Raw genomic sequence first — 22359 nt, forward strand, 5'->3', positions numbered from 1 at the left:
GCAGGTGCAGGGCCCCAAGGCTTTGGGTTGTCCTTTGCTGCTTTTCTAGGCCACAAGCAGGGAGCTGGATGGGAAGTAGGGCTGCTGGCATTAGAACCAGCATTCATATGGGATTCTGGTGTGTGCAAGGTGACGACTTTAGCCACTAGGCTACCGTGCTGGGCCCTAATTTTCTGTTTTTGTTGCATTTTCCCAACTGTTGCTTTTGTAAACATCACAAGTCATTATCTCCAGCCCCAGACTCTCCCAAGAAGTTTAGACATGTGCACCTATTTGGGCATCTCCGCCTTAGCCCACGTGCTTACCATGTCATTGATGCCTTTTCAGCTGCCAAGACCTCTCAGTTCCTGAATTGTTTCCTGAATCAGCTACCACCGGAACTCAAAGCCTCCCCTCCTCTTCTGAGACTCCGAAGATGGGGTTCTTATCTCTACATTGAAGATGCTTCTTCCTGGGTGAGTCATTGGAAATTACCATTGTGATCACATCAGTTTCAGCTCTTTCAAGTCTAGTGGGCAATTACTGGCTGAAGATGGATGAATGTATTTTTTTAAAAAAAGATTCATCTATATATATCCGTAGATATGTTTCATATGCATATGAAAAGCAGATTTAGAGAGAGAGAAGGAGACACAGAGAAAGAGAGAGAGAAATCTTCCATCTGCTGGGTGGAGCTGAGCTGGTCTGAAGTCAGGAGGAACCAGGAGCTTCTTCCAGGTCTCCCACGTGGATGCAAGGGCTCAAAGACTTCAACCATTTTCTGCTGCTTTCCCAAGCATTAAAAAGAGCTGGATCAGAAGGGGAGCATCCCATGTGGGATGCCAGACACACAGGTAAAGAATTAGCTTGCTGCGCCATCATGTTGATCCCCCAAAGATTTAAGTGTTAAAAAAAAAAAAGAAAATGGATGAAAACACACCACATATTTCAAATGAGTTTATGGGGTTATGAGAAAGAAGGTAAAACCATGACAATGCAATTTATGGAGACTCTTTGAAGTAAGGAGGGCACCAATGCTTCATTCTGGAATCTGGCGATTGAAAGGAAAGACTTTAGCTTTTACTTTTCTCTTCCTATAAGCACTGTATTTCAGAGTTACCAAGTAACCACAGTGGGTGAGGAGACATTCTAACACAAAGAATACTAAATTATGACATCAGCATTTTGAACTCCAGGGGAAGAACGGATTAGGGAATAATCAGCTGATGGAAAGTCAGAGTTGAAAGATGATGGAGAACTTTATTGTGGAAGAGTTTCCCCCTCCTGGAACAGCTGGCCAATGCTAATTAGCATCATGAAGAGCGGGACAGCCAGAGCTGACTGGTGTGCCTTCTCTGCTGCGAAGTTACAGGAAATCCACCTCATCCCCTGGCAAGGACACTTCCCTCCAGAAGCTACAACTAAATCTGAACAGTCTCCCAGAACAAACAACTACTTAGGAGAAATATGGTGGAAATAGAAGGACAAGGTACATGACCAATCCACCCCTAATAAAGACAGATCGGGGACGTGGAATATGCTATACCCCCCCCCACACAAATCACCTGGCGTCTATGACAAGCAAATGAGTTTTTTTTAATTCAGTACTTCTTTGCTAGTATTATCATGATTATTATTTCCCATGATTCAGTTTGGTAGATATATAGATTCTTCCCTCCCCTTCCTACCTTCCTGTTTTCATCTCCCACTATTTCCCCCCATAGCAAATAACAGTTTAAAAATGGATTGAAACGGTAGGAATTTGGTGTATGAGTTAATGCTGTGCAGGATGGCTGCATCCCATATTACGCATGCCTAGCGTTGAGACCTTGCTCTGTTCCTGATTCCAACTTCCTGCTAATGTGGACCTTGGCAGGCAGGAGGTGGTAGCTCAAGTAGCTGAACCTCTGCCACCCATATGGGAGATCCCTGGTTCAGCTTTGCCTACTGTGGGCATTTTAGGATGAACCAGCAGATGGGAGACTTCTCTCTCTTCTTCCCTCCCTTAGTCTCTCATTGCCTTTTAAACTAAGAAAACTAAACAAAAACAAAGACAAAAACAAAAACAAAACTGAGATGAATTAACATGATAAAAATGTTGGTAACTATTGACTGTTTATGATAGACACGGAGAACTTCATTTTACCGTTACAATTCTCCAAGATGCCTGAAAAAAATCTTATAGGAAAAATAAGTGTTCTGTCAATGACTTCATGGTTTACTGAGAAAAATCCCAAGTCTGAACTCTGAGGTTTTTGGTTTTCTCATCCAACCCAATCTACATTTTCGGTGTGCCTGTTAGTGCTCCCACGTAGGCACACTGCACAGCCACAGCAAATGATGCCTGTGACATGATCCACTCGTTGCTTTGCTTATCTGTTTCCCTCACTTGCACATCATTAAATATCATTTGCATACCTTTAGTCCCAGAAGAACACTCCAGAGCCAAGTTTTAAAACACCAATAATGCAGCTGATGGCTCAAGCCGTTGGGTCCCTGACACCCATAGGGAGATCTAGAATGAGTCCGAGGTCCTTGGCTTTGGCTTGGCCCAGCCCTTGGATGTTGTGGGCATATAGGGAGTGGATATTCTGTCTCTTTCTCTCTATCTGGAACCAAAAAAATTGTAAATCATTTAAAATATTGATAATTACCATTTCTTTTTTTAACTTTGTTTTTTTGAAGTTTTGTTTGAAAGGCAGAGTTAAAAAGAAATGGGGAGGAAAGGAGACAGAGAGAGAATCTTTCGTGTTCTGGTTCAATCCCCAAATGGATGCAATGGTCAGGGCTGAGCTATGGGGAAGCCAGAGGCTAGAAGCATTATCCAGGTCTCCAATGTAGATGCAGAATCCCAGGGACTTGGGCCATCCTCTGCTGCTTTCCCAGGCAAGAACTGCAGTAGCTGGGACTGGCATTCATATGGATACTGGCCTTATAAGTAGCAGTTAAACTGCTGTACCATAGCACCAGGCCCCACATGATCATTTCTTAAAGGGCCTTCTTTGGGCAAGGGAATGTCTACTTACATTTATTTAAAACTTTTTAAATTGAAGCTGATGCTGGGGCAGGGTAGGTTAAGCTTCCTCTTGAGAAGCCAGCATCCCATATGGGCACTGGTTCAGGGTGTAACTACTTCACTTCTGATCCAGCTTCTGGCTGATGTGTCTTGGAGGGTAGTTGCAAGTTTACCTTGTGGGTTCCTGGGGAGGAGATGTGACCTGAAGAAATAGGGGGACAGTGCTCTTTTGGCAACTGACAAAGTTTATTTCCAGGGTCTCAGTTTTTATACATTTCTTGAAACAATGATTCAGACATAACTCAGAATTTGATCATGCCTAAGAACACAGAGACAATACAGAAGCTAACAAGGCGACTTAGAGTTACTGAAACAAGGAATAGATAATACTGTCCATCCTTGATTGACTAGACAGAGCACAGATGTCTACCTATCTTCAAGGAGAGCACAAAAGCACATCCAAGGACTCACTGGGGGCAGGAGCACACTGTTGGTGAGAGGCCTTCCGCCTTCTCTTTCCTGGAGCCTCTTCTCAACAGGGTCCCACAGGCCTCTGCTGTCCCAGCTTTCCTACGGGCTGTATTCCGACAGTAGTGGAGTATGGTCCAGGTCTTTGGGCTCCTGCCCCCATGCAGGAGACCTAGATGAAACTCCAGGCTTCTGGCTTCAGACTTGCCCAGCTCCGGTTACTGCGGCCAATTGGGGAGTGAATCAGTAGATGGAAGATCTTTTTCTCCCTGTCTCTGCTTCTCTCTGTAAATCTGGCTTTCTAATAAAAATAAATAAATTTTGAAAAATTGTTTTCATTTTATTTTAAAGGGAATGAGGGAGAGTCAGAGAGAGAGAGAGAACGACAACCAGGGCTGGATTAGGCTGAAGCCAGAAGCTTATGATCCCATCTAAGTCTCTCACGTGGGTGGCAAGGACCCGAGTCCCTAACGTATCACCTGCTACCTCCCAGAATGCACTTTAGCAAGAAGCTGGATCAGAGGTAGAAGAGCTTGGACTGAAACCAAATGATGGAGTGATAAATAAGATGTAATTCAGTCATGCAAATACAATTTAGCAATAAAAAAAAATTATGTACCAAAATAGGTTTCAATATGGGTGAACCTTGTCAGCAAGTTAAGTGCGTGAAATCAGCCACAAGGAACCACATGTCATACGATATTGTTTTTGTAAAATGTTCAGAATAAGAAAATCTGAAGAGACAGTCTAGGAATTGTGTAAGGCTGAACAGGATGGGAGAAGATGGCAGGGACAGCTAATGGAGGTGCAGTTTCTAGTAAGGGAATGAAAACATCGTAAAATTGCTTGTGGTGAGTGATACAGAAGTCAGTAAATAAAGTGAAGGTCATTGCTTTATATACTTTAAATGGACGAATATTCATGTGTGGCAAATGAATTGTGTCTCAACAAGGCTGTTAAGCAAAAGGATCATAAAATATACAAAAGATATTCTTTGTAATATAATGTGTAATATAAAATGCTCTAGGATGCCATTTTCACTTTATGAATGAAAGAATGGAAAAAATACTTCTGAGGGGGGCGCTGTTGCAATTTAGTGGGTAAAACTGCCACCTGTGACACCGCCATTCCGTATCCTGGCTGCTCCACTTCTGATTCGGCTCCTTGTTACTCACCTGGGAAAAGCAATGGAAGATGGCCCAGGTGAGGGGGCCCCTTCATTCATGGGGGAGACCCAGATGGAGCTCCTGGCTCCCAGCTTTGGTCTGGCCCATGCTTGGCTATTGCATCTGTTTGAGGAGTAAGCCAGTGAATGGAAGATCTCTCTCTCTCTCTCTGTCCGCCTCTCTCTGCCTCACCCTCTCTCACTGTGACTCTGGCTTTCAAAATAAATAAATCAATCCTCAAACAATAATTTTTGAGTGCTTATACACCCACTTGGTGACATTGCTATTTAATTCCATCAGCTATCAAGGTGGTAGGTATTTTCTAAGGTAAGCACCTTGTCCCAGGTCAGTCACATAATTGGCAGAGCCCACAGTAAAACAGGGTTTGTCCATCTACAAAGAAAACTTTTTTTTTATTATACTATATTGTCTCTACTAGCTTTATAATATGACTAGCTTTATCATTTTATTTTAGTAATGGGGCTAAATCTAAAACAGATGCTCTATTCAAAATGAAATATAACTAAGAATATGGTAAGTTCTATTCAGTGTAATTTTTGCTTTAAAAATATCACATTAAAAATGTCCCAAACTTCTACCAGTTGCCTCAGAGAACATTTTTATCCATTTAGAGGATAAAATTCAGAATATATGCATATCCAGATATTTAATTAATAACTATGTGTACTAAAATTCTTTCTGAAAAATAATGAAATCTCACTGTTTCCTAGCTCAGTTTTATCTTAAGTGATACAATATTTTGGAAAATGACTTTGTTATATTATAGCCCAAGGTAAAAAAAAAATCAAGCCATATTTAAACCAACTATGTATTGCCTTACCCATATATTTAACTACTGATTTGTTGTAGCAGTTGATACAAACGGATGGAATATAATTATTTCTTAGATGATGTAATCCCATAAAGACAGATAGCTTTTATAAATGTTACATCCCATAAATTCTGTATCTTAATATTAAGTATTTTTTTCGGTAGGAACAATCTCCGGAAATCAGAATGGGCCATCCATCAATTTAACATTAAAGCAATCTTTCTTTTTGTCCTTGGAAAGCAGGAATGTCAAAGCCAAGGGCATCAAATAAAAAAACAGAAATCACATAAATTCCTTTTTTCAAGGGTGAAACTACTATATGTGGCCCTTGAACATATGAGGTTGCCCACATCCTATCAAAAATGAATGGGATAAGAAATAAAACAAAAAATGAACTGGTGCTAAATTGCTGGTTCCCAGCATTAGGGACTACATTTTATATCAAGAAACTCATAAAGAATGGACGGTATCTTAGCTTTCTTAACCATCAAATATTTTGTCCTAGCTAGTACCAAAAGATAGATTTTTTTTTTCATTTTTTCCTTTTCTTTTCAGGGTATTTTTTTTTTATTGTTAACAATACTGGTCACTTCCTGGGCTTATTTGAATCAAATCTACTCTTTTTTTTTTTTATCCGAGTTGACCACAAATCAATTATTTTTGGCAAAAAGAAACTGATACCGACCTCATTGTTTTAGCTAATATCATGTATTAAACGGAGAGGGTGGCCCTTTGGTTTTTAAGTATGTTACAAACTCAAAAACCTGTGCAAAAACCACTCTTGGTAAATCTACCTGTCTTGACCACAAAAGATCTCGCACACTTTTCGGGGCCTTAGTGGGATTAAAGTTCAAACTGAGTCATACTATCTGCCAAACCCCAAAGAAAAGTTTGTCCAGCAATGGCTAAATCACATTAGATTTGCATCATTTAGCTCAAAACCATTGAGTCAGATTTAAGCAAATACGGTCTTAAAAGTGTTTTCAAGGAGTCTAGTTTGTTGTTTTTAAGCATGTAGGAATCTGTGTCTATTTCTACCTCAGTCTGTAAAAATTGGTTCATATGAATGCAAGAAAGTCCCAGTTGTATTGGTTAATTGGTCATTTTGCAAAGCATATGAATTCAGGCCATTACATGAAGGTATTAACATAAATTAGCAGAGTAATAGCTACTTGGGTTTTTATGAATGTGGTTAATTTTTTTAGATTGTCACAGATTCTTTAAGAATTCTCACTGAATTCATTTTCATCTACTATAACTTCAAATAGTGCTATTACTATCTATGTAGAAATTAAATGTGCAGAGGATAAGCAAATCAGGAATGGTAAGAGTCTGCACACCCAAATAATTGATATCACTGGTTTTTTAGGCCTGTCTTCCCTGCTCAAGAGACTCACAAATTATACCGAGGAGCCAAGAGTGGATGATTAGAAAGGCAGAAGGTGTCTAAAACATAACTGTAAAGACTTTAAAAGTAATACTAGATGAGTTACCTGAAGTTTTAAAATGACAGGAAAAAAAGTGGACACTGGAAGGGATGGGTAGTCTTTTAAATAGTCATTAATAAGAAGTGATGATAATACTACGCAGATGGCCAGAGTTGCGCTGAACTTCGCTGTGGCTCCATTACCCTAGAGAAAACGACCCTTATTTCTAATTCACAACTGAATTATTCATCACTACAGGCAGGAGCTGATGGGAGGTACCATTCTGAACAACAGGTGGACCTCAGTAAGGATCATGTCTTTTGCTTGTAACTCTCAGTTCAGGTTTGCTGCACAGGCAGCACTGCAGAGCTCTGTGAGGCCTGGCATCAGTGCGTGGGGTTCTAAAACTGCTCTCCTATCGGAATGGGGTGAGGTTCTTGCAGTTTAGACATTGCTGGTAAAGCCTCATTTCATTCGGGGCAGCTGCTTCCTGAGATTGCAAAGGTTTGCTTACCAGAAACAAATCAGAAAATCGCACCCATGTGCTTCTGAAAACTAAGTGGAATGATCATACTCTGAAACACATGTGTTTAGAGTGCACACACAACATAACACACAGTGGATTTTACGTCCTGTGGTTACTGTTGGATGTAACCATGATTTATCAGTAGCTTTCTCCAGAACTATGTTTTAAAGAACTAATTAAGCAAGTTGGAACACTGGAGAGTGTGCAGTGAAGACTTTGAAAAATTTGTAGGAAATCAGATCAAGTTATTTTGAAGAATGATACATACATAAAGAACTGCGAGGCCATCTCTATAAAAGTTACTGTTGCAATTGCCTTATTTTTCCTCATCTTTCCCAATGAACTTGGTGGTTTTGAATTTTCATTTTCTTTTTTGTTCTACAAAGGAAAATTCAGCGACAAAACTTTATTTTGTCTTGCTATCTCCTTTGTGCACCAAAAATAAATGCAAATGGTTTCCCATGGACATAGGAAGTCTTTTTCACCAATGTAGCTTTTTTTAAAGATTTATTTACTTTTATTGGAAAGTCAGATATACAAAGATTGGAAAGGCAGATATACAGAGAGGAGAGGAGGATCTTCTGTCCACTGATTCACTCCCCAAGGGCTCACAATGACCAGAGCTGAGCCGATCTGAAGCCAGGAGCCAGGAGCGTTTTCCAAGTTTCCCACATGGGTGGAGGGTCCCAAGGCTTTGGGCCATCCTCTTCTGCCTCCCCAGGCCACAAACAAGAACCTGGATGGGAAGCTGGGTGGCTGGGACTGGAGCCAGTGCCCAGATGGGATCCTGGTACGTGTGAGGAGAGGATCGTAGCTGCTAGGCTACCACACCGAGCCCCAACTAATGTAGTTTTACAATCTATTTGTGTGTAGTTATTTCAAATGATATGCATTTTTGATCCTCATGCCAAAGTTAAATTTACTTCAAGTCATTAGATGGCATGTTCATACTTTTCTAAATGTGTTGAGTTCAATACAGGTACAATTCATATTAATCAAATCCTTTAGCTTTTGTAGCTTCTTATTTTTAATTTCAAATTATCAAATAAAAATGAAGTTGGTTTTGCACGATAACATTTGAAAAATAAAGGAATATTTGCTGCTGTCATGAAACACAGAAGCACTTACCTGGTGGAGTTGTATTAGACTTGGCCTTCAGCACGTCCATTACCACAAATAATTTCCCATTGACATCATAGCTGAAATCCATCGTGGTTCTGTTTTTTATTCCTTGCTGGACTTTATACCATTCTCTACCTACAATGTCAGGATTCACTTAAACAGCAGAATGATGGACTTGTGACTGTTACTGAGGGACTGTACTATTACTATAATATAGGGATAATCAGTGGTGGGGAGGGAAGTTAGAAGGGGAAAACGCTAAGCCTAAGAAACTGTATCATGAAAAATAATTTTTTTAGAAAAGCTCTTTATCCTTATATGGTCATAGCTATTGTGCACTAAATCCACATACTGGAGTTTTTTCAGGAACTGTTGGAGACCGAATAGTTCAGAAATTAAGTTACATTATGACAACAAAACAGACATTTTGTAAACACACACACACAGAGATCTATATCTTTCATTCTCTAATCATTCTTTGCTGTAGGGATTCTTTTTACCTGGATCACAAGGTCCTCGCTTTTCATGCTACTGTTGGTGCTTGCTGAACTGGCAGACATTCCACGGTGTTTATTTACTTTAGGGCCTCAGCTCCTTCACAAAAGTAGATTTGTAGCTCAGGGATTCTCATCTATCAGCACCTCTATATCCAGGGTCGTGCCAGGCTGTGCCTACTCTGACTACAGAAATCACTCCTTTAGCCCCCATTCATGCATTTCTAGCTGCAGCTGCATCGGTTCAAAATGACCCTTAAGAGGTTTGCAAGCTGGGAGCAGAGTCCTAAGTCATGTTTCTCTGGTCATTACTACCTTTGTGTTACCCCAGCCACATGATGCAAAGCAGGAAAACTTTACAAACCTCAGGCCGTGTGTGACAGCATTGCAAACACCACTATTCTCTCCTGAGGTTTCATTTCCAATGCACCGCACACCAAAGCATTTCCAATGCCTCCAATTTTTGGTTTTAAGCCAAAAGGAAATAAAGTTCTCAATTTTTTTTCTGTTTTTTTTTTTTCCTCCAAAAAATTACAGATCTGCAACTAATAATTTTCTGCCAATGTAACATCAGGTTCCAAGCCTAGAGACATAAGATATTTTAAAATCCACAAATGCTCTTTTGGGATGCAATTTTTATAAGGACAGCTTGTGAGTTAAAATAAACCATACTCTTGACAGTGGAATGGCAATGTTTACCTCCCGGTTGATTCTGGAAGCCAAATCCTGAGACGTTTATTGTGTAAAATAGAGTCATTCTGTACCACCTAACAATGATGCCCCAGAAGGACTGATGAAGTAAAACGGCGCAATGAACAGGTTTTTTGTGATGTGTAATTTAAACAATGTTTAAGCAATGGCTTTTCCTCCCTCCCTCCCTCCCTCCCTTCCTTTCTTTCCTTTCTTACTTCCTTCTTTCCCTTACATAAGACTAACATCCTCAATACATCTAATTTACTATTTGATGAAATACTAGATTATATCTGTAAGCCCAATCTAACTCACCTCTGTTTATTGAAGATCAAGTGGCATAATTTTAAAATAATTGCTGAACGCATGAGACTTCTGGTTAAATATGCTAAAAGCATGCTCACATATATTCCTGTTTTGTCCTCAACTCACTAAAATAATGCTGAGGGAATTTGAAAAATACACCCTAATAAGGCCCAAAAGAACAGGAGCAATTCCCTCAGCAAATAAAAGGAGTTCGGTGCAATGTTTGTGAGCTAGAAAGCAAATGGACAAGTACAGTAGAGAGAGCTTTGTATTGGGGAAAGACAGAAGGCTAGCTTTCTGGTGCCATAGAATTCCAGAACGTTAAGACTTGGAAGCACTGCGACCCCTGTAGACAAGGTTGTGGAATGGGCCTGAAGACAGGGGATGCTTTGAGAATTACCATATGGAAAAATGAAATGTATTTGCCAGTAACTCATTAAAGTAAGAAGAAAAAGGAGGAGGAGAGGGAGGAAGAGGAGAAGAGGGAGGAGGGAGGAGAGGAGGAGGAAGAGGAAGAGGAGGAGGAGGAAGGAGAAACAGAAAAAGCAGCAGCAGCAGCAGCACAGGGTGAGGATGATTTCTGTAAGATTTGCACGGTTGTGTTCAGGGTACACTGGAGCAGGACATGTCACAAGTGAGACTACTGAACCGGGTGGTATTCTAGTCTTTTCTTCCCCGGGAGCCCAGAAGTCTGGCAGCCCTGTTTACATTTTTTGGCAAGGAACTGAGGAAATCCTTCCATGAGGAAACTGAGCTGAGAGCTGGAGTCTTCAGATGGTGTGCGTACAAAGCGAGACTTCAGCAAGTTTGTTGGAAATGGAGTCTTTCAACTTATTTTCATTACATTTATCTTTTAATGAATCCATTTCAGTGCAAAAAAAGTTTCTGAGATCCACGCAAAAGAAGAGTTTGCAAAAAAATGTCATGAAATGCATGGTGTGAAAAAATTATGCGCGGATTTTCAAGTATTTTGCAGCAAAACAAAATTTTTAAAAAGATTTATTTATTTTTAATGGAAAGGCAGATTTACAGAGAGAAGGAGATACAGACAGCAAGATCTTCCATCCACCAGTTCACGCTCCAAATGGCTGCACCAGCCAGAGCTGAGCCGATCCGAAGCCGGGAACCAGGAGCTTCTTTGGGTGCAGGGTCCCAAGGCTTTGGGCCATTCTTGACTGCTTTCCCAGGCCACAAGCAGGGAGGTGGATGGAAGTGGAGCAGCCAGGATATGAACTGGCACGTATACGAGATTCTGGCAGTTGCAAGGCTAAGATTTAGCCATCAGGCTATTGCACTGGACTTGCAAAATAAATTTAAAAAGATTCTGTTTGCCATAAGATTTTAAAAGTAGCCTTTAACAGTCAAGACAGGCATGGCTAAAATCTTGGTTTTATTTCCAACTTGTAATCTTTGATCATTTCACCAACTTAATCTTAAAACGTGCTTAAAATTGAAAAAAACTTTTGCAGAGTTGTTAGAATGAAATGGAGGGCATATAGGAAAGTTTCTGTGGCTGGCACCATTGCTTTGCATGGTAAGCCTCTGCCTAACATGCCAGCATTCCATATGGGTACACATTTGTGTCCTGGGTGTTCTACCTGCAGTCCAGCTCCTTGGGCCCCTGCATTTTCATGGTTAACCTTGAAGAAGGTCCTGCCTTTTGGCTTTGGACCAGCTCAACAGTAGCTGGTGTGGCCATTTAGGGAGTGAATCAGCAGAATTCTCTCTGTCTCTCCTTCTCTGTATATAACTCCCTTTTAAATAAAAATAAAATAAATCTTTAAAAGAAAAACAGAAAAGCTTCTAGGGCATGCAGAGGCACTTAATAAATAACAGCTTTTTATTTTATTAGTTCATGGCGATCAATAATTACAGTAAATGTAAGTCCTCTTAGAATAATTAACCCATTTTGGCACAGTGACCTTTGGCCGGACATGACTCTGAGCAGAATATTCTATTGGCTTGCTTTGCACTCTCGCTTAGGAGCCTGCTTGTTGCCTGAGAAGCAGCGGTTTAGGCATATGGATTTCTGTCTAAGTATGATAGATGAGCCAAGATGACAGAGGGAAAAGAGGGCCGCGTGAGGAAGAGGGGGAGAAAGGGAATTGATTTGGGTTGGCTTCAAAGGGCTGTTGTCATTTTTCTTAGATTTGTCATCATGTCTTGTTTGATCATTTGAAATCTAGGTGTCAAATACCACTGTATGCTTCATAAAAGCAGCAGAATTTATGGAAGAATTAGAAAGATTTGACGATAAAAAAGAAAAGGGGTGGAGGGCTTGACACCAGCTGCCATGCTGGAGAAGGGCAGCTGTCTCAGCCAGAAGTCTGCACAGACCCCTCCAGTGTGGCAGGATTATAGGAGCAGACTGGAAGAGAGGATGAAGAAGGAACATTATAAAAGGATGAGTCCTAAATCTTGCTAGTCAATTTCTTTTAGAAGTTCGAAACCATTTTAAACCAAACGCCTCATGACACAGCCATTTTTATCCTCCACTTGACATGGGAAAAAATAGAAGCAAGGGTTTTTAAGAGACTTTGTTTTTTTTGAAAGGCAGAGTCACTTGGCAGGGAGGGGTGGGGTGGAGGTGGAAATGGAGGGGAAGAAAGAAGAGATTGTCCATCCCTGGGTTCACTCCTCAAATGGCTGCATAACTGGAACCAACCAGGAACCAGAACTCCATCCAGACTCTGACGAGCGTGTCAGGGGCCCAGCACTTGACCATCTTCTGCTGCTTTCTCAGGTGCATTAGCAGAGTTTGATCTAAAGTTGGGGCAGCAGAAACCTGAACTCATGCTCGTATAGGATGCCAATATATTTTTTTAAAGATTTATTTATTTTTCTTGTAAAGGCAGATATACAGAGAGGAGGAGAGACAGAAAGGAAGATCTTTCACCAGATGGTTCACTCTCCAAGTGGCCGCAACGGCTGGAGCTGAGCCAAACTGAAGCCAGGAGCTTCCTCCGGGTCTCCCACTTGGGTGCCGGGTTCCAGAGCTTTGGGGCATCCTTGACTGCTTTCCCAGGCCACAAGCAGGGAGCTGGATAGGAAGCAGGGCCGCTGCGACACGAACCAATGCCCATATGGGATCCCAGTGTGTTCAAGGCAAGGACTTTAGCCGCTAAGCTACCCTGCTGGGCCCGGATGCCACATTTGAAATGGTAGTTTAACTTGCTGTACCACAATGGTGGCCATTTACTTAATATTTGAAAGTCAAAAGTCATCTAACTTTCACTGGCTCAGCTCCAGATGTTGCATCCATTTGGGAAGTAAACCAGCATTTCTAACTCTCCTTCTCTGTAAAATCTGCCTTTCAAAAAACAATCTATAAAAAGAAGACATCTGAAAATCACAGGAGCAGTTACACTCATGTAGCACTGGTTGCATTTAGTTTGCTTTCTGTTTGTGGAACAAGTTGAAAAAGAAGCAGACCAGAAGCAATGCCAGAGGACCTGGGGGTTCAGCTCCCATCTCTGCCCCCGATCCCATCTTCTGGCTAATGTGCTCCCTGGGCAGCAGCAACGACGGCTCCCTACCACCAATGTGGGAGACCCAGATTGAGTTCCTGGCTCCAGCTAAAAAGCAAATCAGTAGATAGAATCACTTGTTCTCTCTCTCCTATCAAATAAACCAATACAAATTTTGAAAGGGATCAGAAATTGAATGCTATTCTTGAGTGAAATCTTGAAAACGTACCTTTAGATTTTTCCTTTTTCCTTTTTTTTTTTTTTTAAAGATTTATTATTATTGGAAAGCCGCATATACAGAGAGGAGGAGAGACAGAGAGGAAGATCTTCCATCCGATGTTTCACTCCCCAAGTGAGCGCAACGGCTGGTGCCGATCCGATGCCGGGAACCTGGAACCTCTTCTGGGTCTCCCACGCGGGTGCAGGGTCCCAAAGCTTTGGGCTGTCCTCGACTGCTTTCCCAGGCCACAAGCAGGGAGCTGGATGGAAAGTGTTGCTGCCGGGGTTAGAACCGGCGCCCATATGGGATCCCGGGGTGTTCCAGGCGAGGACTTTAGCCGCTAGGCCACGCCGCCGGGCCCTATCTTATTATACTTTAGTATGGGAAATTACGCTATGGGTACAATAAAGACAAAACTTCGTGGCTTTCTTGCTTGCTCAGTCTTTCATTAGGAAGATTAGCATAGCCCTGAGGGGTGTTAAGGAGGGAAAGGGGTAACTGAAGCTTCAGTGATTGTGCCCTGAGTCCTCCCAAGTCATGCTTTCTGCACCCTCAGCAGACCACTATCCTAGGAGTGAGTAGTGAGGGACTGAAGCAGGGAGACAAGGACCCAGAGGTTCACCAGAGGAACCGGTGTTTGACAAAGCACTTAAGGCACCACTTGGTTTGGTACACTTGGCTTCCTTATCAGAGTGAGTGCCCGGGCTTGAGTCTTGACTCCACCTCTGATTCCAGTTTCCTGCTGATGCAAATCATCTGAATCATTTGGGTCCCTGCCACCCACACAGGAAACCCTGATTGAATTCTGCATTCCTGGCTTTGGCTTGGCCTTGTCCTAGCTGTTACATGCATTTGAAGAGTGAGCTGTTTCTCTCTCTCTCTCTCTCTCTCTCTCTCTCTCTCTCTCTCTCTCTCTCTCTCTCTTCTCCCTCTTTCTTTCTCTCTCCTCCCCCATTTTTTCTACTTGTTCAATAAAATTAACAGCCAAGATTTACCACAGCAGCTTCTAAGTCTCTCAGCTGCAGGGGCTTACAATGTTTCTGGTTCTCACAGAATGAAGAATGTACACTCTTTCAACCAATTCAGCTGCATGTATTTAGTAAGTACATGTGGACAGCTTTGTGCAGTGTATCAGCACTTTTTTTTCTTCCAGCAGGTTAAAATTTTCCCATCAGAAATGAGAGTCTTTTGTGGATACATAGGTAATGCTTGTTGGAGTAGGAGGGTGTACCATACTACATTGTCTATACTTGGGACTTAAAAAAGCGCGTTCAGAATCAGAAGGAGGAAGTCCGTTTTCGTATTTTAGAGCTGTGGAAGCCGGTTTGGAGAAATCTAGTGACCCACCCAAGACAACCTCTTGCTAGTAAATTGACAGAGCTGGTTCTTCGCTTGCTTATTTTCACAAAGAATAATCCAGTGACGGTGATAAGGATCCTGATAGTGATGGTGATGATGACAGTGATGCTATTGGTGATGGCGTAAGGAAGGATACAAGATGGAAAAAAAAAATAGTGCTAGGGATTTTCCTCCTTAAACAAAAGACTTTCCTACTGCTCCTTCCACTGGTGTTGTTTGCTCTGACCCACAGAGAAAAGTGAGCAATTTTCACAGGCTGAAATGAGGACAGAGGGACTAGGGCATCCCAAAGTGATCTTAACACAGATGGGGTTTCCCAGAGCTTCATGAAGTGGATGTCAGTGAAGCATCCTTACAGTAACCCACCACTGAGGTTAAAAAAAAAATCTGGAGCTTCACTAAATGCATCTGGCAAGCATTTCGTCTTCCCTTAAATAAAATAAATTCCCTTAATAAAGCCAATGGAGGCAGGGTTGGTGGCGGGGGTGGGGGGTGGAAAGAGTGTGCATGATTTATTGCAGAGCAAGAAGAGGGTCGTGAAGGATCTGAACCATCTATTTAGAAATGCTTGCTCTAAAACCAAGGGGTACATTGGTTTCTCTTTTTGTGCCAATCTTACATTTTTTTAAAAATATAACTTTTATGAATATCATCATTAGTACTATAAGCACAGGGAAGTATAAGTTAATTCTACAGTAAAGTGATTATTAAATCCATTAGTCATATACAGGGAATCCATAATTAACTTATTCTCCAGCATCAAGTAAATGATTCTACTGTGTGCTTTAAGAAAGCAATTGTTCACTAATATGCAAAATACAGCAGAACTATTAGATCATAAAGCTATGCAATCTTATAATTAAATTATAAATTTTACATATTTTAATAATGTGCTTTATATACTTTAATTGTTTTCTACGCAAGATTAAAAGAAGGTGCCACGGTTTTTCTCAGACATATTATATCTTGACCTGAACCGTGCAATAATAATAATTGATGAGTGTCTAACAGGGATGACAGCAGTCTTTCAGCAGTATCAGACTTTTTTTGTATTATTGCTGAGGACTAAAATGAAGATATGCATTAGTCTTAAGTGGAGTTGCAACTATACCCTTGGGCTTTCTTTGTCCTGCCGCTGCCCCCGCCCTTGCTGTTACAACAACCATAGGCATCCGTATCCTCTCTTCCCAGGCCACAACAATGGACCTGCCTCCATTCACACTGCCTTGTCTGAATCTGTGGATAAAGGCAACATGCGCATTAAATTCTCTGCAGGGGACTGGTGTACCCACATGAGCCATCTATTGTTGTTATTATGTTTTTGGATTAAATAATGATGCCATTCTTTTCCATGTGTAGAATTAAGTGTGCTTGAAAGACCTGGAAAATATCATAGATCTGTGTTGCAGGGCTTGTCTCTGTAACTTTCTGTTTTTCTAAATCCCCCAGTTGCTACAGGTGCTAGGGGTGTATGTATGGGGAGTGGAGTTGGGATGCTGGTTTCCTTGCCTCCTCCCACCCCACCAGCCTTGAATGGAGCTGAATTTTTTCTTGGATGGTTATAGCATTCTATTATCCTTTCCAGTTTTAAGAAGTAATGTTGCATGGAAAATGTCCTCTGCACCAGTGGTGCCATGGTTCATTCATTCCTCCATTCATTCAACAAACACTTGCTGGAAGTTTTCCCGACGCCCAGTCCTGATCTCAGCAGAGGTGCACACAGGGAAAAGATAAGATTGCTTGCCTTGGGTCCAAGTATATCAATGAGGTGATACAGGATGATACATGTCTCTTTGGGCTGCTGTAACACAGATGAGGAAGCTTCAGCAACACACACTTATTTTGTCATGATTCTGGAGCCTGGAACTCCAAGCTCAAGGTGTCAGCAGGGTGATCTCTTAGGAGGCTGCTTTCTGTGGCTTAATCTTCCCTGTGAATGTGTCTAGGTCCACATTCCCTTATCGCAGAGGATGGTATGAATGCTCACCCCCAGTGATGTTACTTCTGCTTGGTTACCCCCTTTCAAGGCTCTATCTCCAAATGCCATCACTGGTTGTGATGTTGAGTGTTAGATCTTCAACCTTTGAATTTGGGGGATAGACACCTTAGTCACTATGGATCATTAAGAGATGGCCAAGATGGAGCGCCAAGCTGGCCTAGGATTGGGAAGACTTCTTGAAGGGGAACTCTAGTTTGAGTGTGGATAGGTCAGTATGGGTTTTCCAGGAGAAAGATGGGGAAGGGAAGTAGGCAATCCTAGTGGTGAAACGAATATGTAACGATGAGGCTTCTGTATGGCTGCAGTTCAGGAGACAAAGGCAAAGGAGAAGATTGACACAATATGAAGTCTAGAAGATGTGCAGGAAGCCAACCTTGGAGGACCTTGAGAGTCACATTGATGGTTTTAGACTTTATCTAGAAAGTTGAGAGTAATTGCTGAGAAATTCAAGGCTTAGGAATGATAAGATTCATTTTTCATGAAAGCATGTGTGTATTTAGAGAATCAATAGATCACTGTTACTCCCAGATATCTTCACTATGGGAGTTGCCCCAGTTCCTGAAATTCTCAGCACCAAAGAAACATTCTTTTGAGTCATTGTCTTTATTTCCTTGTTGGTACTAGATGTAAATTTTTTAAAAGATTTATTTCTATTTGAAAGATTTAACAGAAAGATAGAGAGGGAAGATGTCCCATCCACCAAATGATGTTCTCACTCCCTAAATGACCACAACAGCCAGAGCTGAGCTGATCTGAAGCTGGGAGCAAAGAGACTCTTCTGGGTCTTCCAAGTGGGTACAGGGTACCAAGGACCTGGGCCATCCCTCATTGCTTTCCTAGGTCATAAACATGGAACAGGATTGGAAGTGGAGCAGCAGGACATGAACTGGTGCCCATATGGGATGCCAGCACCACAGAGTGGAGGATTAGCCTGTTGAGCCACCATACCAGCCCCAGGCTCTGCCTGTAATTTTTAAATCTGGCATCTCTATCATGTATTTTCACCTTCTCTGTCTTCTCCTTGATGGCATATCTTGAAGATCTATCAGCTCCTCTAGCTTCTGTGCCCAGCACATAGTGGATACTCAACACCTATCTGTTGAAAAAAGGAGTCATCCTGATAGGCAAACGTCTCCATTAATAGAGCCAATAAATTGATCTAAAGAGCCCTTGGGAATGAGACGAGGTTTGATAGGCCTTAGCAGTGGTCAATAGGGTAGTGTAGGCCAGAGTTAGGTGAAGTGAGGGAAGAGCTGCCATACTGGCCACTGCTTCTAACAAAGGGGAGACTTGTGCAAGTAATTTGTACGCTATAAAGCCAGTCAGTTGACATCACACCTCTACCTCTAACCAGCTGTGCTAGGCTAAGCAGCTTATCCCAAGTCTCCATTTTTTTTTATCTTGAAAAGAGAACAGTAATATTTCTTAGCTCTTACGATAAGAGGATGAAATGCATTAATATAAAAGTTAAGTTTTCACAGGAGGGTCTGGTCTAAAGAGTGATATCACTCTTGGCCACCATTATTTTGCTGTCATCTTTTAATTAGAGAAGCCAAATTCATTCCCTTGCCTCTGGCTGCTGCTTCTGTTGTTTCATCGTATCTGTTGCTACTATTCGCTTCCCAAAAAACAAAACCAGACTTAAGATTTCCCGACTTAAAAATTTCACACTCGAAACTAAGAGATTCTTAGTTTGAGCTCTAGCCATCACACATGCATTATGTGGCTGTCACATTCCAGGTCCTGAAACAGACAATGTGAGAAGATGGAGAATAAGCAATCTGTACTCTGAGAAACACCTCTGATGTTAGGGATGTGCTTCTCCACGTGGGGTCCTCACTAGAAAGATGATGAAGCAGGTGTGTGTTTAGCATAAGGACACTGCTGGGAGAAATGAGGCCACTGTTTGATGGTAGAGGTGCTGGACTTGACTCTCACAAGGGAGTGGAGATCGCTGTGGGAAAGAAGTAGGAACTTGGATGGTGAGTGCTATCCTGTTCTTTCTGAAGAATTGTTTGTAAGTTTTCTACCTACAAGAGAGCTCCTGAGGCTGAGGGGGAATCTAAGCAAAAGGAAAATGCACGAACAGTTCAGGCCCAATGAGGTCCCCTTAGCTGGACCTTCCTCCACTGTGACGATCCAAACCAACCTTTGCTTTCTAGAATGGGCTGACAGAGCAAGGACTTGTTTAATCTGTGAACAGGGGACACAAAATCATTCTCTGGCAGCTCCGATATTGGCAGATGGGAGATTTAGCTCTGTCCTGTTTATATAACAGCACTTGATAGATAGTGACTTCATAGTTGGATATTTATGAGAGGATTCATTTCAAATAATATAGTTTTGGCCCGTGGCAATGTGAAACCTCTTACCCATTATTACTGAGAAGCTAAATCTTTAGGATATTGTAACTATAACTGCAGGGTCCCTTTGATCTACCCGGAAGAACTGCAAAAGTTAATATTTTTCCAAGCGATGAAAGCTTTATTATAAAAAGTCTCATTAGGTGGTTATCTGTCCCTAAAACATATAGGCTATCAGAAGGTCAGGTATATAAAAAAGCAATTTTTCCTACTTTTCTTTCACCTTATGACTTATATCACATAACAAGGTAATTAAAAAGAAAAAGAAAGCTCTCCCGATTTCCATGACAGAAATCGGGTGGGTGGCAGAGACCCAGCAACTTGAGTCATCACCTGCTACCCTCTAGGGTTGTTGCCAAACAGCCTCCTGAACTGGTTGGAGGCATTGTTGTAGAACCCCCAAACTAAGCTCATCCAAGGCAAAGAAATCCAATCACTGACATTGGGGTGGTAGAAGCAAGTTGATATTTATTGCAAAGAGCACAGCACAAAGCTGGGTAGCTACTGCTTAATTCCTGGGCTCCCCCACAAGTTAAGGATCAAGGTAACGGGGTCCCTCGTCTAGCGAGTGAAGCTCCGACACAGGTGCTTGCTCTTATGAGGATTTATTGAAGGACAAACTAATTACATAACATAACAAAACAGGAAATCCAAGTATAATACAGAAGGACAGTAACTACAGCATATTTACAGGCTTCCTCTTCTACTACTACTACTACTACTACTCTACCACTACTCCTCTTTGTTCTTCTTCTTTGTTCTCTCTCAAACTTAGGTTAAAACCCTATCAACAGCCAATTGCAACAGGGCTGCTTGGCCACGCATCAAACACACCAATCACAGCCTTGATCACGCACACACACACCAATCACAACTCTGATCACGCGCACACCGTGCAGACTGCATGAGACCTTGAACCAATCCTCTACAACTTCCTAAAACTTGTTTACTGCCTTTGTGCCGTGAGAAGACAATAACAAGCGCCATCTTGGGGCATAGTCCCGCTCTCCACAATTCCCCCTTTTTGTTTTATTAACTAAGGGATCGTGCCTGTCTTAGGTGTTCCAAATTCAGCTTCCCTTACCCGTCATCGGCTAACCACCTGGCTTGTGGCGCCTGTCTTAGGTTGGTAAAGCCTTATTGGATACTTACCCGTTGTTGACTACCGATCCAGCATGTTAAGCCATATCTTAGGGGAATCATTCTTTTGGAGAGCGAGAACGGCTTGAGCCAGGATCTGTTGTTGCAGGAGGTTTTTACGCGATTGATTCTTGGTATACACATACATTCCACAATTGTAAACACACAAAAACACTAAACCACCAAACACACAGCTCAGAAAAATAAATACTCCAGAAAAATGGTGCATGGCGGTAGGGCTAGAGAAGAGAAAATCCCATCATCTACTATTGGAATCATGCTCTATAGCAGTCTGTACTTGAAGTAACTTGCCACTAGTTATAGTGGTGGCTACTCGATACTCTTCCAACTGTTTTTCATTACGCTTCAAATGATTTTTCAACTGTTCAGAATTTTGAAGGATTTGTGCGATGGGCAAAGAAACAGTAATTGATGGCAGGGGCAACACACGAGGCGTCCAAGAAACTTGAACATCCTCCACCAGATTAGGTAACAGATAAAAAATATCACCAAACCAATAAAGAACCTTAAGGTGCTCAATGCACCCAACAAATGGAGACGGTAATCCTATAAATGCCAATTCATCAGACCTAGCATTGGCTAAGCAAATATACTGAGGCTTAACTTCATACAACACAGAATAATTAGCTGTCGGAAACACAGTAAAATGACATACATTAATAGCATGTGTTAACAAACAAGGCTCTATAGATTGAACAAGACCATTACACACTGGACCTCCATCTGTAGGAACACAATCTTGCAATTGAAATGTAACATTATGTTCATCAATATGAGTTCCATCAAATTGAGGCCTTAGAAAAGTGGAATCAATTAACACAGGTAATACATGAAAGGAACATAGATAGCACTTTGGTAACTTGAGGAAAATAATAAACTGCCATTCCATAACACCATGTCAGGGTACAGGCTTGGCGGTGGCAGAATTAGTCAGCGGGAATCCTGAAGTCCACGCCTCCATCGTCTGAAGAAATATCAGTCCGGTCAGCATTCACCACATCCACAGGTTCATCTTGTTCTGATTTTCTTATTGTTCGCGTTAAACGTTCTGGCACCCAAACTGGTCCGTCCGAGTCCTTTGGAAAAACACAAACTGCACCTCGCGTCCATCGTAGGACAGGATGCGGGCCCTTCTATTGTTTTGTTAATACATCCTTCCACATCACCCAATCCTTACTAAAACCTGGGCCTGCTGTGTGACGCTCAGCAGCAGAACGACCATCCAAATCCAAATTCAAAAAATTAAAAATGTATGTTACTAGAGCCAGTTGATGTTTAGGGCTTTTTGGGTATAGGGAGGCTCCAACAATATCATGCCATGACTGAACCTCCCTGGGCTGCGGCCTCACTGCCTCACTGGGCGCAGCCCACCCAGGAGGATAGGAGTGTGGCCAAGGCGGCGCACTGGGTGCCACCAGAGGCTCCCCAGGGGGTGGCACAGGAGTCTGTCGGGCCTTTCTAGGCGGCTTTAAGGCTAGCTTCTCGGTGCCCTTGGCCACAGCATCCAGCTCCTCACCCGAATGTTCTTCCTCACTATCCTGACTACTTTCAGGTTCTGCTCTCTCACCAACACTACTTGGCTGAGAAGCTTCTTCCTGAAGCTCGCGGAGAGCTGCTTCACCTTCTTGTAACAATTCCTTGAATTTATCTGTCTTATCTACTAGACAAGAATTAATCAGAGACCAGAATCCCACAGTACCCGGAGGGAGAGGTTTAAGTTGATCAGCTTTAGATAAATCCCTTCCGAGATGTTTTCACTGTGGC

At 42.0% G+C, this 22359-nt stretch overlaps 1 long non-coding RNA gene across 1 annotated transcript; it reads left to right on the top strand.

Annotated features, from left to right (window-relative positions):
* The first annotated feature begins 370 nt into the window (after positions 1–370).
* LOC131482618 (uncharacterized) lies at positions 371–18871 on the top strand. The gene is made up of 3 exons (XR_009247163.1): positions 371–542; positions 14867–14915; positions 18812–18871. It is a non-coding gene; the product is annotated as an uncharacterized LOC131482618 (long non-coding RNA).
* Positions 18872–22359: the final 3488 nt, after the last annotated feature.

The sequence above is a fragment of the Ochotona princeps genome, chromosome 19, assembly GCF_030435755.1.
Source record: "Ochotona princeps isolate mOchPri1 chromosome 19, mOchPri1.hap1, whole genome shotgun sequence".
Lineage (NCBI taxonomy): Eukaryota > Metazoa > Chordata > Mammalia > Lagomorpha > Ochotonidae > Ochotona > Ochotona princeps.